The sequence below is a fragment of the Peromyscus maniculatus genome, chromosome 9 (genome assembly GCF_049852395.1).
Source record: "Peromyscus maniculatus bairdii isolate BWxNUB_F1_BW_parent chromosome 9, HU_Pman_BW_mat_3.1, whole genome shotgun sequence".
Lineage (NCBI taxonomy): Eukaryota > Metazoa > Chordata > Mammalia > Rodentia > Cricetidae > Peromyscus > Peromyscus maniculatus.
In genome coordinates, this window is record NC_134860.1 from 67,132,068 (window position 1) to 67,148,651 (window position 16,584).

General features: G+C 40.9%; 1 long non-coding RNA gene across 2 annotated transcripts; it reads left to right on the forward strand.

The window, feature by feature from the left end:
- Positions 1–1,037: 1,037 nt before the first annotated feature.
- On the forward strand, positions 1,038–14,599 carry LOC121832339 (uncharacterized). 2 transcript variants are annotated; one of them, XR_006075986.2, is made up of 3 exons: positions 1,038–1,244; positions 2,149–2,352; positions 14,230–14,599. It is a non-coding gene; the product is annotated as an uncharacterized LOC121832339 (long non-coding RNA). The 2 variants fall into 2 exon arrangements; XR_013042506.1 differs by lacking the exon at positions 1,038–1,244 and having other exon boundaries at positions 2,103–2,352.
- Positions 14,600–16,584: the final 1,985 nt, after the last annotated feature.

The window sequence follows — 16,584 nt, forward strand, 5'->3', positions numbered from 1 at the left end:
ATATATATATATATATATATATATATATATATATATATATAGAGAGAGAGAGAGAGAGAGAGAGAGAGAGAGAGAGAGAAATGTATGAATACACGGATGGATGAATGGATGGATGGATGGATGGATGGATGGATGGATGGATGGATGGATGGATGGATAAACAGGTATTTGAATAACCCCCACTCACATAGCCAAATTGAAAGGCTTGGGGTCTTGGCGCCTGAACTCCACAGCTCCTCTTCAAGACTGACTCAGTTCAACAAAGAAAAATAACAGCTTCATTCAGAGCAAAAGAACCCACACGGCTGCTTCTGACTCATCCACTACGGGCTGACTTCAGCATGAGCAGAGCACAGTCACCAAGTGCAATTTACAGAATACAGGACCTGACTTCCTAGAACCTGCCACCAGGCAAGGGCCCCACAGCAAGAGATCTGGGGATGCTCTTTTTGATGAATCACTTTGTGGGGCCTGCCTCTCCCACCTGTCTTTTCCTGGGGCAGAAGGACTGCTAACTGCAGCAAGTGACGTCAGTCGGGGAGGTAATGGTGCAGCAGCAGAGGGGTGCAATCAGATGCTGCTGGGGAGGGAGGATGTTTGCCTGGCAGTGGCCACCTTTCATCTGCAGCATCTTGCAGGGTTTTACGAGAGATCATTAATTAGGCTTCTGAAGGCTTGGGGCAGAAACGGGTATTGCAGCGGAGCTTACGTAGGTGCCTACGTAAGAAGAAATGTTCATGGACCAATTACTGTGCATATGTAGTCACTATCTCCTTTCACACAAGATCTCAAAGCAGTTTCCCAAGGCAAGTAGGAGAGCTAATTGCTTGGTTCCTGGAAGGCCTAGTGCCTATCTAGAATAGGAAATCCTAGCCACAAATTATTTCTTCATGAGTGCCCAGATTGGCACATGAGGCCTTGAGCATGGGGAGGACAACTGTAGGATCACTGAGTACATGGCAGCAGTCTCTAGGGTAGCCTGTGATAGAATCATATGATGTCAGAACTGAGTGAACATCAGACACCATCTAGGGCTTCTGTGTGGGGTACCACAGCAATGAAGAGCCACTGAGCTCTTGAACATACAGGTGCGCTTTAAGATTTATCACAAGCTTAACACCATTCCAGACCAGAGTTCGTACAGGAAAGAATGTAAAAATTTATGGAGGCCATCCCTAATCTGAAAAACCTGAAATACAAAACATTTGGGAATCCAAAACCTCTCGATCACCTACATGATTGCAGTAAGTAGATAATCCCACATTTGACCTCACGTAGCGAGTCTCAGTCAAAACTTGGACACACTAAAAATATTGTATAAAGTTGACGTCAAGCTATATGGAAAGTACATAGTAAATATACATTAATTTCATGTTTAAACCTGGGTTCCATCCCCAAGGTGTCATATTACATATAGACAGATATTCCAAGATCCAAAACACTGACATCTTTATTATTCTAACCACCAACATTTCAAGTAAAAGTACACTCAACATACACTTAATAAGTCATTTCCAGGTCGATGGAATATCTAAACACCTAACACACACAAATAATTTGAGATGTGTGGGGAGGCATACAAGGCTACCATTTTACTTATTTCTTTTGATTTTTATAAAAACGGCTGCAAGAAAATTTGAAAACACATGAAATTTTTACATATTTGTGTAGCCATGTCTATCTAGGCTACAGCCCTCATTCTTAGCATCATTAACTTCTATGTAAGGGGACAAGAATGTGACTAATCAAAGATGACACTCTTAGCAGAGCTGAGAATGGAAGCCAAGCTTTTCCACCCTTGGTCAACCTGAAGCCCAGTATACATTACACCCCAACCAGCAAAGGCCTTGGCTTCAATAAAACTGCCCTCATGCCTCATGAGCAACTCACTTGATCTACAACGAGGTTCTCTCTCTCTCTCTCTCTCTCTCTCTCTCTCTCTCTCTCTCTCTCTCTCTCTCTCTCTCTCCTCTCTCTCTCTCTCTCTGTCAGCCACCAAAAGTTGTTGAACTGTTACCCCCGAGGAGTTCAAAATTCCACATGAGTCACCTGCAATTGTGACCACTGAGCTAGTGAACACTCCAGAATTCCATGGTCCTAGGAAATACAAAAGGTGGTAACCGGTCTCTCTCTCTCTTCATCTTGCAGATGAAAACAAGCAAGGAGAACCTGAAATGTCTGTGATGTCATGTTTGGTCAACAAACCACTCAGCTGATAAAAGCAAGAACACTAGCCCACAAACAAAGAGATGTCTTCAGTGGAGCAGCTTCCATGGATCCGTGTTTTACCCTTCGGCCATTCACAACCTCACCTTCTGCTGCTGCTCAGGGCCTTCTTATTTTGTGTTGCAGGTACCATAATACTCCTTCACCCCAACCCACATCCATCTTACCTATTTGCTCATCAAACACTAGGAGATCGGTCCACCCCCTCAGTAATATCACCCAGTAACCATGAATTCAGAGTAGGAACCTCAGTCTCCTAGGCCGGTAGTGGTTTGTTACACGAACCACCTCACCATCTCTACTTGGCCTTCTCCAAACCAGGGCTTCAAGGAAGCGGGTGCACTCCATTATTTTCCAGCTCACCTGGGACGCTGTGCTCTCCGCACTACTTAAGACGATTGTTTTAAAACCATACCTCATTGTTAAACAAGCCATTTCACCCCACACACAGTAGACAGAGACTCCATAGTCTATGGTCAGGAGTAGAGGTTGGGAGATTCTCTCAGGAGATTGCATCTAGGCAGGCAAGAACACTGGAAGACAAGTGAGGCTCTAAAGCTGGAGTCACCTCAGCACCCAAGGCTATAAGTGGACAAAACCTGGACAGCAGAAGCACAGGTTGCTGTAACATTCAAAGTTTAGTTTATCTTTCTTTTCCACCATGATGAGAACCTCCCACCTTTTACATAGTCATGCAGGGAATGTGAGAGTCTATCAGATTGGTTTCATGGATTCTGCCACATTTAAATTGTTAAGAGCACTGTGCTATGTACGGCCAGGGACACAGCCTTCTTCCTATTGTCCTGACATCTACGCATAGATATTTGGAAGTTCAGGCTTGGAGCTTATGTCTCCCAAAAACTCAAAGTTCTCCACTCTGTGCTAAAAGAACGTCTCTGCTTACCCTGAGGCCACAGCTTGCAAGTGTTCCCTCCCTCCCTCCTTCCTTCCCCTCCCTTCCCTCCCTCTGGAAAAAGAGATCTCATTTTCCCTCTGGCTCATGTTAAGTGTTAGAAACCACACCTGTTTTGCAATGCAAGAATATTAGATAGAATGTCATCCCAACTCTCTACCTTGACTTTGGGGAAATCACTAATCAGTTCAAGCCTTCATTTGCTCATCTGTAAAGTGGAAATTATTATAAATAATTTAAACAAATTTTTGAGTACTTGGTAAGATAACACACTTGAAAGCCTCAAAAGGAAGCTTTCTGTGAATAGCTTTCAACAAAGAACAACCAAACATCACTCAGAACTACTCTGAATCTTTTTTACCCATCTGGCTTGGTTTTTATAGGAAAGAAATGTATGTTACTCATTCTGGAAAAAGTTAAATATATATATATATAGATAGATAGATATAGATATAGATATATAGATATAGATATAGATATAGATATAGATATAGATATAGATATATAGATATATATATGTGTGTGTGTGTGTGTGTGTGTGTGTACATACTGTTTTTTCAGGGAGTGTGTGTGTGTATCAGTTATTGTTAAATTTTTCCCTTATTATTGAAAAGGTGATATGGAGGCTTATGAGAGATGGCTAAGAGGGTAAAAGCACTTGTTGCTGCTGCAGAGGACCATGGTTTCGTTCTCAGTACCCACATCATGGTTCATAACCACCATAACTGCACTTCTAAAGGATCCAATGCCTTCTTCTGACTTCTTTGGGCACCAGGCATGGACATAGTGCATATATGTGTATTCAGTTTGTGCTGGCTAGTTTTATGTCAACTTGACACAAGCTAGAGTCATTTAGGAAGAGGGAACCTCAACTGAATCACACACATACACACACATGCACACGCACGCACACACACACAAGAGGGAGAGAGGGAAGGGAGGAAGAGAGAGAGTGTGTATAGAGAGAAAGGAGGGGAGAGTAATCATCACATTTTAAATTCTCACAAGAGATGCCTCTTGTCCTTCCTCCTTTTCTGTAACGATTCTGAAGTGTACTGGAGATCACATATAAGCCAATGAGCATCACTGTTGAACAATAAGAAGAAAAAAGTCTACAACCTCCCAAATACCAAACCCTAGAATTTCAGAGAAGCAAGGCTGAGTCATCCACACAGCAGTGTGGGCATTTGCCCTGAAAGTGCTGAACCAGCCAAATTTATTTGGCAAATGTGTGCCAAGCTTGCATGTGTACTTCCAGCAGGTAACATTTACTGGGAAAGTCTCTCACATCTACTACCGTGTCAGTCCCTGAGAGTCTAGAATGCTCATGGTCACAGAAGCCATTCTATGCAACTAGAGGAAAAAACTGCGTGCGCTTGGAGAGCAGGAGCTGGGGCCATAAAGCAACCTCATTGCTAAGCAAAGAGGACTATACTGCTACTGTGGTGGCAGAATTGGGAGACTAGAAAGAAAAAACAGTCTCTGGCTAGGATGTTGTATTCCAAAGCAGTTGCCAGAAGAGCATACAGTCAGTGAAATACACTAAAGAGTCTATATACTATGAAAATGTATTATTCTCACTGGTTAATAAAAATCTGACAGGCTGGTAGCTAGGCAGGAAGCTAGGTGAGAAAGCCTGAAACAGAAGACTCTGGGAAGGAGGAGGAGGGGGAGGAGTCGGAGGAGGAGGAGTCACCAGGAATCAGAGGGAGCAGGACATGCTGGAGGGCAGCTAAAGTCACAAGCCATGTGGCAGAATGTAGATTAATAGAATGAGTAATAAGCCTGAGCTACCAACAGAGCATTTATAATTAATATAAGCCTCAGTGACTGCAGAATGGGAAAACTCTGCCTACATTCTGGTATACCAACATGTGGCTGAAATTTCCACATAAAACCTGACAAAGCTTTAAAAAATATTCTAGACACACACCAAAAAAAAAAAATGAAATCAAACATGGCTTCTTGGTAGCTGCATTTTCTTGGGTGGGCTCTGTTTGCTGACAGCAAGCAGAGGCAGCTCCTTTAAGAAATGGCTTCCGGGACTTCCCATCTGGATAAGAGGTGAGTGCCTGGGCTCAGCCTAAATCCCATCCCTGGGCACCAGCCATTCTGGGGAAGACCTGCCCAACTTGGCCCCAGGTTCTGGCCACTGGGCAGGATCCCTTCCACCGGCACCAGGAAGGCTCCCCTTCTCCAAGACCCCCAGCAGCCCTGTAATCTCCATGCCCTGCCCCCATGCCCATCTGCCTGAGACCCCAGCCACTGAAAGAAGGTAGAGGCTTATATAGAAGGAATCACAAATGAAATTGAGGAAAAGACAAACAAAAAATGGGAAGAATGCTATAAAAAAATAGAGGAAAGGACAAATAAAGCAGAAGAAAACAATAAAGTCCTGGAAAAAAAACAATAAAGCCCTGAAAGAAAATCATGAAAAAGCAATTAAACAGATGAAGGAAACAGTCCAAGACCTGAAAAGGGAAATAGAAAAAAAATGAAGAAGACACGAACAGAGGGAATGCTGGAAATAGAAAATCTGAGTAAACCAACGGGAACTTCAGATGCAAGTATAACCAACAGAATGCAAGAGATGGAAGAGAGGATCTCTGGCATTGAAGATACGGTAGAAGAAATAGATTCATCAGTCAAAGAAAACACTAAAGCCAACAGAGTCATGAACCAAAATGTCCAAGAAATTTGGGACACCATGAAAAGACCAAACCTACGAATAATAGGGATAGAGGAAGGAGAAGAATACCAACTCAAAGGCACAGAAAATATATTCAACAAGATCATAGAAGAAAACTTTCTCAACTTAAAGAAGGAAATGCCTATGAAGATACAAGAAGCCTATAGAACACCAAACAGACTAGACCCTCCCAAAAAAGTCCGCTCACCACATAATAATTAAACAACTAAACATACAGAATAAAGAAAGAATATTAAGAGCAGTAAAGGAAAAAGGCCAAGTGACTTATAAAGGCAAACATATCAGAATAACACCCGATTTCTCAATGGAGACTTTGAAAGCCAGAAGGACATGGACAGATGTAATGCAGACACTAAGAGACCATGGATGCCAGCCTAGACTAATATACCCAGCAAAACTTTCAATCATCATAGATGAAGTAAACAAGACATTCCAAGACAAAACTGTTGGGAGCCAAAAAATGGATGACTGCGCTCTGATCTTTCTTGCTTGGATGATCTGACATAACTACACCCTTGACAACTGTTACTAAGTTACAAAAAACAATAACTCCTGGAAAAACCACAAAATGTACCTTTAGATTAATATAGTTTTAGAATAACTTCCTTGAACATGTTCAGGTTGGTCAGTTGCACAAGCTTTGGACCAAGGAGACCTTGTCCCGATCCTTTTCTTCAAAGAGACCTCACCCGGACCCTACTCTTCTATTCTTCAAACTTTCATCCCCCCCCCTTCTCCCCTATTCATTTCTCGTATCTACCAGCATATATAAACCTGCTTCCCCTTGCAATAAATGAGACCTTGACGCAACTCAGACTGACTCTGTTTTCTTTACGTGCTTGGTCTCTTTTCTCTCTTGCCCCCATTGGTTTTTTAGGAGGAGCCTCCTCGAGTCTTACCTAATAACCTGGCCTGCTGGATGGGTCACAAAGCCAGATTTAAACAATACTTATCCACAAACCCAGCCCTACAGAAAGTGCTAGAAGGAAAATTCCAACCTAAGGAAGTCAGATACACCCTCAAAAACACAGGCAATAGATAAAGCCACAGCAGTAAACCCCAAAGAAGAGAAGTACACACACACTACCACCAAAAAAAAAACAGGGATGAACAATCACTGGTCATTAATATTCCTTAATATCAATGGACTTAATTCACCTATAAAAAGACACAGGCTTACAGAATGGATACGAAAGCAGGACCCATCTTTCTGCTGCATACAAGAAACACACCTCAAATTCAAAGATAGACACTACCTAAGAATAAAAGGCTGGGAAAAGACTTTACAATCAAATGGTCTTAAGAAACAAGCATGTGTAGCCATCCTGATATCCAGCAAAATAGACTTCAAACTAAAATCAATCAAAAGAGATCAAGAAGGGCATTGCATATTCATCACAGAAAAGATCCACCAAGATGAAGTTTCAGTTCTGAACATTTATGCCCCAAACACAAGGGCACCCAAATATGTAAAAGAAACATTACTAAAGCTGAAACCACATACAAAACCCCACACATTAATAGTGGGAGACTTCAACACCCCACTTTCACCACTGGACAGATCTCCCAAATCGAAACTTAACAGAGAAATAAAGGACTTAACTGATGTTATGACTCAAATGGACTTAATCGATATCTACAGAACATTCCATCCTAACAAAAAAGAATATTCCTTCTCAGCACCTCATGGAACCTTCTCTAAAATCAACCACATACTTGGCCACAAAGCAAATCTCAACAAATACAAAACAATTGGAATAACCTCCTGCGTTCTATGAAACCACCATGGTTTAAAGTTAGATTTCAACCACAACAAAAACTACAGAAAACCTACAATCTCATGGAAATTGAATAATGCTCAATTAAATCACCAATAGGTTAAGGAAGAAATAAAGAAAGAAATTAAAGACTTCCTAGAGATCAATGAAAATTAAGACACCACATACCCAAAATTATAGGACACTATGAAAGCAGTGCTAAGAGGGAAATTCATAGCACTAAATGCCCACATAAAGAAGTTGGAGAAATCTCATACTAGTGACTTAACAGCACACATGAAAGCTCTAGAACAAGAAGAAGCAAAGTCTCCCAGGAAGAATAGACGCCAGGAAATTATCAAAGTGAGAGCTGAAATCAATAAAATAGAAACAAAGAGAACAATACAAAAAATTAATGAAATAAAGAGTTGGTTCTTTGAGAAAATCAACAAGATAGACAAGCCCTTATCCAAACTAACCAAAAGACCAAGAGAGAGATCATCCAAATTAACAAAATCAGAAATGAAAAGGGGGACATAACAACAGACATTGAGGAAATCCATAGAATCATCAGGTCATACTTCAAAAACCTCTACTCCACAAAACTGGAAAACCTAAAAGAAATGGATAATTTTCTGGATAGGTACCACATACCTAAGTTAAATCAAGACCAGATAAACTATTTAAATAGTCCAATAACCCCTAAGGAAAAGACAAAGTCTTTAAAAGTCTCCCAGCCAAAAAAAAGCTCAGGACCAGATGGTTTCAGTGCAGAATTCTACTACATCTTCAAAGAAGAGTTAATACTAATACTCTTTAAATTGTTCCACACAAAAGAAACAGAAGGAACATTACCAAACTCCTTCTATGAGGCTATAATTACCCTGATTCCTAAACCAAACAAGGATACAACAAAGAAAGAGAACTACAGATCGATCTCCCTCATGAACATTGATGCAAAAATACTCAATAAAATACTGGCAAACAGACTCCAAGAGCACATCAAAACAATTATCCACCATGATCAAGTAGGCTTCATCCCAGGGATGGAAGGGTGGTTCAACATATGAAAGTCTGTCAATGTACTACACCATATAAACAAACTCAAAGAAAAAAACCACATGATCATCTCACTAGATGCAGAAAAGGCATTTGACAAAATCCAACACCCCTTCATGATACAAGTCTTGGAGCGATTAGGAATACAAGGAACATAACCTAAACATAATAAAGGCAATTTACAGCAAGCCAACAGCCAACATCAAATTAAATGGAGGGAAACTCAAAGTGATTCCACTAAAATCAGGAACGAGGCAAGGCTGTCCACTCTCCCCATATTTATTCAATATAGTACTTGAAGTTCTAGCCAGGGCAATAAGACAACATAAGGAGATTAAGGGGATACAAATTAGAAAGGAAGAAGTCAAGCTTTCCCTATTTCTATGCAGATGACATGGTAGTATACTTGAATGACCCCAAAGATTCCACCAAGGAATTGATACAGCTTATAAACACCTTCAGCAACATAGCAGGATACAAGATCAACTCAAAAAAATCAGTAGCCCTGCTATATACAATTGACAAACAGGCTGAAAAGGAAATCAGAGATACATCACCCTTTACAATAGCCACAAATAATATAAAATACCTTGGGGTAACACTAACCAAGCAAGTAAAGGACCTATATGACAAGAACTTTAAGTCCCTGAAAAAAGAAATTGAAGAAGATGTCAGAAGATAGAAAGATCTCCCATGCTCATGGATAGGCAGGATTAACATAGTAAAAATGGCAATCTTAACAAAAGCAATCTACAGATTCAATGCAATCCCCATCAAAATACCAACACAATTCTTCACAGACCTGGAAAGAATAATATTCAACTTCATATGGAAAAACAAAAAACCCAGGATAGCCAAAAAATCCTGTACAATAAAACAACCTCTGAAGGCATCATGATCCCTGACTTCAAGCTCTACTATACAGCTACAGTAATAAAAACAGCTTGGCACTGGCATAAAAACCAACATGTGGACCAATGGAATCGAATTGAAGACCTGACATTAATCTGCATACCTATGAACATATAATTTTTTGACAAAGAAGCCAAAACTGTACAATGGAAAAAAGAAAGCATCTTCAACAAATGGTGCTGGCATAACTGGATATCAATGTGTAGAAGGCTGCAAATAGATCCATATCTGTCACTGTACACAAAACTTAGGTCCAAGTAGACCAAAGGCCTCAACATAAATCCAGCTACTCTGAACCTGCTAGAAGAGAAAGTAGGAAGTAGTCTTGAACACATTGACATAGGAGATCACTTCCTAAATATAACACCAGTAGCACAGACACTGAGAGAATCAATCAATGGGACCTCTTGAAACTGAGAAGCTTTTGTAGAGCAAAGGATACGGTCAACAAGGCAAAGTGACAGCCTACAGAATAGGAAAAGGTCTTCACCAACCCATCTGACAGAGGACTGATATCCAGAATATATAAAGAACTCAAGAAATTAGACATCAAAATGCCCAACAGTCCAATTAAGAAATGGGCTATAGAACTAAACAGAGAATTCTCAACAGAGGAAACTCAAATGGCTGAATGACATTTAAGGAATTGCTCAACATCCCTAATTATCAGGGAAATGCAAATCAAAACAACTCTGAGATACCACCTTACACCTGTCAGAATGGCTAAGATCAAAAACACTGAAGACACCTTATGCTGGAGAGGACGTGGAGCTAGGGGAACTCTCCTCCACTGCTAGTGGGAATGCAAGCTTGTACAACCACTTTGGAAATCAATATGGCGTTTTCTTAGAAAATTTGGAATCAATCTCCCCCAAGATCCAGCTATACCACTCTTGGGCATATACCCAAGGAATGCTCAATCATACCACAAGGGCACTTGCTCAACTATGTTCATATCAGCATTGTTTGTAATAGCCAGAACCTGAAAACAACCTAGATGCCCTTCAACTGAAGAATTAGCCACCTGGCAAGAAATGCCCTTGCCTCAACTGCTGACAGTTACTGTCCAAACTGGATCAGCAGGACACCAGAAAGGTGACTGCCAAACTTTGTCAAGACAAGGTAGGACAGTCCTTCAAAATTTCCTGCTTCACAGGGTAATCTGTCAGATATGCTAGGCCTGTAGGCCAGAATTGGGTGCCCCAATATTACAGAGGAATTTGGGGTGATCAGGTGTCCAGGCAGCCTGATGTCATTAGGTAACATTTCATCCTTCTGGGGTCTTTGATGGAGTTGAAGACTAAGTAGCTATAGTTTTCTTTAATTATGATAAAAAGTAAATTAGGTACAAAACTTTAGAGTCACAAAGATAGATAAATAATAAAATATCTCTAATTTTGTCAAATACAAAGGGACTGAATATTGAAACTATAATTCTTAATAACTGTTCTGTTATATATAGTTTCACCATGTTAAAAAAAACTTTCCTTTTTAATTAGACAAAATGAGAAAAATGCTGTAGAATAATCCTTCTGTAAACTGTGAGTATGTATTACTCTCATTGGTTAATAAAACGTTAACAGTCCGGCAGGCAGGCAGGAAGTATAGGTCGGACAGCCAGAAACAGAGGACTCTGGGAAGAAGATGGCAGAGTCAGAGGAGTCACCAGGAGCAACAGAGGAAACAGGACATGCTGGAGGACAGGTAAAGTCACAAGCCACATGGCAGAATGTAGATTAATAGAAATGGGTTAATTTAAGTTGTAAGAGCTAGTTAGTAATAAGTCTGAGCTATCTGCTGAGCATTTATAATTAATATAAACCTCATTGTGTTTGTTTGAGAAAAACTTTGGGACAGGAAAACTCTGCCTACAGAACTTTATCCAACAAGAAAAGGAAATGAGTTACAGGCACATACTACATTGAAGATGCACTTGAAACACTATGTTAAGTGAAAGAAGTCTGTCACATAACACAACTTGATGCACAAATTTCATTCCAATGAAATGTCCAGAATAGATAATCCATACAACAAAACATAAAGTAGTGGCTACCCATGGGAAATGAGATGATGGGGTGATGGGATGATGAGATGAGAAGATGATGGAATGATAGGATGATGGGATGATGGCAATGTTCTAAAATTAGGGCTGTTGAGATAGCTCAGTTGGTAAAAGTTCCATCCCCTGATCCACATTGGAAGGAGAAACCAGACTCCCAGAAGTCCTCTAACCTCCACATGTCCATCATGGCACTAGTGCTCATGTCACACACACACACACACACACACACACACACACACACACACGCACGCACGCACGCACATGCATACACAGAGACAGAGAGAAAGAGAGCAATCTTAAAAATTGCCTTGTGTTATTCAAAAGGGTAAAGTTAATGTGAATTAAATCTTAATAAAACAATGTTTAAAAAAGTTGAGTTTTGTTGTTGTTTGTTCTGCCTATCCTCTTTCACTTTAAAATATCTATAAAAGGTTACACTGTGATTTGAAATTTAAAACAAGATCTTAATAAGGAGAAGAATTTTGTTGGCCCAGTTTTTGCCTTATTCATAAGGGAAGTGTCCTGCCATTGGTTACGAGAATTTCAAACATTGCATATCTGGAAGCAATGACAATTTGTTGGTCACACATATGCACGAACTGAAAGACAGGACACTCCACCATGAAGGGCCACTCAGGGGAGGAACTCAATCCCGGAATGTAAGAAACAGACTTCACATTATCAAGAAAATGGGATGTCGCTGGTTCCCTGGGAAGGAAGGTTGACTTATTTGAATAATTCTGAATGTTGCCAGGGGACTGATCGGGAACTGTGTCTATCCATGTGATGAGGAGGGTTCCTTGGGATAAAGTTCCTCTCTACAGGTGCAGAAGCAGAGGTAGCTTGTAGAATGGCCCCTGGAGCCCCTTCCCAGGATTCTCTAATACCAAAGCACACATATTTTTGAACTTTAATTTTACAACAGTGTGTAATTCCAGTTCCAGGGGATTTAATACCCTCTTCTAGTCTCCACAGGTACCCACACACATGGCATACACACATACAGACATATACAAATACACATAAATAAAAATAAAAAGCACATCTTTCATTTGGGTTGGTTTTTCATCTTCCAAGCAGAAAAGTGAAATAATCCAGTCTGGGATTTGTAATAAATATTTTTTATAGTCACATCTTGCGTGAAATCAGACGGCTAGAGGCAAGATAGCCAAGAAAGTTTGGGGGGGTTGTTTGTTTAGTTTGTTTCTTGCAACAGTCTCGATTGTGGTATCCTAGGGGTATCTCGTTAGACCAGAACAATGACAAAGAATGGAACAAAAATAAGTGACTTCAGCTGCTGTAAAGGCAGAGTTTCAAGGCTGTGTCCACTGCTAGCTGTGCATATATATGGGAAGAAAGGCACACTCAACTTCTACGCCTGGCACCTCCTTGTTGCTTCATTCCAAAAGTCAGAACTTTGAATAAGACCCAAGCCTGGCTTCTGTGCTACTCCAAAGGTTCCTTTCCATGTAGTGGCTCATTTAGTTCAGACTATTCTGAGGGACGAATTGGCCACTTGTCAGGCTTAGAGGACTGCAACAACTCAGGTGCTGTGGAGGTGAAGATTAGAACTTAAAGGGCAGGGTACTACAATGGTGGGCTTGCCACAGACTGTGGACACAAAGGGAGAAGAGGCTGGACATCTCAGAATACCCAATGAGAAAGGGCATGGGGCAGCATCCTCCAGGCATGGCAATATGCCTTCTGGGGGCTATGGCTGTAACCTTGATTTAACAAGGGAAGAGCTTTCTTTGCTGTTTTCCTGTTGTTTCTTGCTTTAAACTCAATTTTCTCATGCATTTGATTGTTCTTGAATAAAGCCAACCAATTTGAGAAAAAGCATAAGTGATGTTCACACTACATGTGTATGCGTGTGTTTGTATGTGTGTGTGTGTGTGTGTGTGTGTGTGTGTGTGTGTGTGTGTTTTCATCTTTCTTACACACACATGCTTGTATTCACACATGGCACATAAAATTTCACATTCAGGGCATGAATACCTGGAGAAGTACACTGTATCCTACCTGTGGGGTTGCTGGTCTTTCTAGATGCGCCTGATCTCATTTCTGCAAAGACCTCTTCCCCTCTTCTACTTCCTCTACCTATTCTGATCTGCTGTTTGAAAAACTGGATTCTAACCACTGAAAGAAAGAACTCAGCCCAACGTAGTAACAATAGAGAGAGATTCAACCCTTGGCCATCACCGTTTGGTCTAGCTGCTTTAACCAAGTATGTAGCCTTGAGGAAGTCCTTTTCTGTCTCCGACCCTCGGGTTCCTCATCTGTATGAACATAGCAATATTTTCATGAGGTTATACAAAGTTCATGAGGTTATATAAAGTGAAATAATATATGAGTACATGAAAGTTTCTAAATAAATAGGAGACATATTTATTACCTCTCTATGAGTCTTTCAATTTTGTGACATAGAAATTTAGCCTAGATCCAAGAGAAAGGAGAATAGTGGGGTGAGGGCAGCAGATCTCCCAGACCTCTGTTTTACCTACATATGCATTTTTACAAACATGCAGGTGTGTTCACATGGGTTTTTAATTCCTAACACTACCCTGAACTTTTTTATTCATTCCTCTAGTATTCATTTTCATACCATTTTGGCTGAACTCAGAAGTAGTAAATTCCTGGACCAAAAGGGCTTCCCCCATCAACTGTCTAGTTTGGGGTTGATCAACTGGACTGCCCACCGGGGCACTGTCTCATTGGTTTTGCGCCATCTGCTGGACTGAGCCTGAAGGTACATAGCCTGTTCTGGAACTGCCAGAGAGTTAGAAATCCGGCCAGTCATAGCCCTGTAGTGAAAGGAAGAATGATACTGCAAGGAATGGCCATCGGGATTGTCAGCATCAGGGAAGAAGACATGCTCCGCAGAGAGCAACAGAAAACCCTAACTTTCTCCAACTTGGTTGACTTGATTAAACTTGACATCCATGGTAACAATCGAATAACTGAATTGGCCTCATATTTTCCAGCACTTCCTTAGACTGGAGTGTACACTGGAATAAATTGTTCCCATACTGTTCTTCCTACTCCAGGATAACCCTCTTGAGGATAGAACTAGTATCTCAGCACAATCTCCTTCTTCCCATCTACTATCTATTTTTTCTGATCTATTTATCTATACTTATATATGTATAATATGTATATATCATTAAATATTTTATATATAACCACCTGGTGCATGCCAAACAAGAATGGAAATGCTCAATAAACAGTTACTATACACTGAACACACAAAGGCATCTCAAGTCCCAAGAAAGAGTTGGATTTAGATGAGCTTTCATAGACCCCAAGGTGGTGCATCCTCCATCCTCTTTCTCCCCCACTGAAACAGGGTCAGTAATGACTTTATGCAGTCACAGATGGATATCTAAAAAACATGTACTATCCAGAGCCCAACTTGGCTTAGCAGCCTCTGTAATGACTGCTGTATACACTGAAGATGAATGGGCAGAGAAAGCTTCTGCCTCCTGTTCCAATTTGAATACAAAACTACCCACATGGCCTATTAGGTTGGATTCTTGGTCTCCACATGGTGGCATTATTTTCTGGAGGTTCTAAAAACATGGGAAAACAAGTCTAACTGGGAGAAGTTGCTCACTGGGGTGGGATCTTAAAAGTTATACCCAGTCTCAGTCCTGTTCTCCCTCTCACTACTTCTGGCTACCATGAGGTGACCAGCCTTTACCATAGACTCCTGTCATAATGATGTTCTGACTCAGAAAATGATGTTCTGGTCCAGAGAAACAGGGTCATGTGACTATGGGCTAAAACCTCCAAATCTGTGAGCCTAAAATCAGTTCTTCCTTTAAACTGTTTCTCTTAGATATTTGGTCACAGTATTGGTAATAAAACTAACACACCTTTCTGGAGCTTATAGGCCAACCAGGAAGCAAGTTTCTCTTAAAGAATGTGGAGAGCAAGACAATTGCATGAGTGGCCGAAGTCCTGCTCCACTGTAACTCTTGTAGTAAATCCTGAAGAAATGGAGGAATAGTTCGTGAAGATGTTTAGCCAATACTCCCATAGTCCAGTTGAAAATTTCAGCCTATTGCTGTTGCCCTTGATTGCCCCGCGCCCCCTCCCCCCCCCCCGAGGTTAAAGTCCCTATTGCTGAAGATGGCATGTACTTCAGACACAGGACTCAGAGGATTTGAGTTAGATCTGACCTAAAAGCTTCTTCTCTGGGCTGCAGAGATGGCTCAGAGGTTAAGAGCACTGACTGCTCTCACAGAAGTCCTGAGTTCAATTTCCAGCAATCACATGGTAGCTCACAACTATCTGTAATGAGATCTTGTGCTCTCTTCTGGCCTGCTGTCATATATGCAGACAGAACACTGTATACATAATAAATAAATAAATCTAAAGAAAATAAAAAGCTTCTTCCCTGAAGACTACCTTTCACAGTACCAAAAGTGCTGTGTAAGCTGCCAAGGGAGGGAAGTAACAAATAGTTCTACACAGCTGTGGTGCCTATGAACCACAACAATGACCAGAATGGCAAGATATTCCTAAAGATGTAATCATGCAATAGAGGCATGTGTATCTTGGCAGTAACCAACAGTTGTCTAATTTGACTTAGGGCCACCTCACCACAAGGAAATTGTGCCTGGTACTGGAAACCTAGCCAATGACCCAGGACTATTGTGGTCATGGATCTTAGGGATAGCCTACTAGTACCACATAAACCAGCATAATTCCTAACTACATTCTAAATACTTATCATTATACCCGCAGACAAGTGCAGCTTTCACCCCTGATCAAAGAAGCTACTCTGCAATAGATAAAGACTATTACGGAAAACCACACTTAGGCTGATTCTCTATCCTGGCTATTGTGAACAGTGTTGCACAGAACATGGCTATGCAAGTACCTCTGTGGTCTGTTGAGTCTTTCAGGTCTCTGTGGTCTGTTGAGTCCTTCATGTACTATA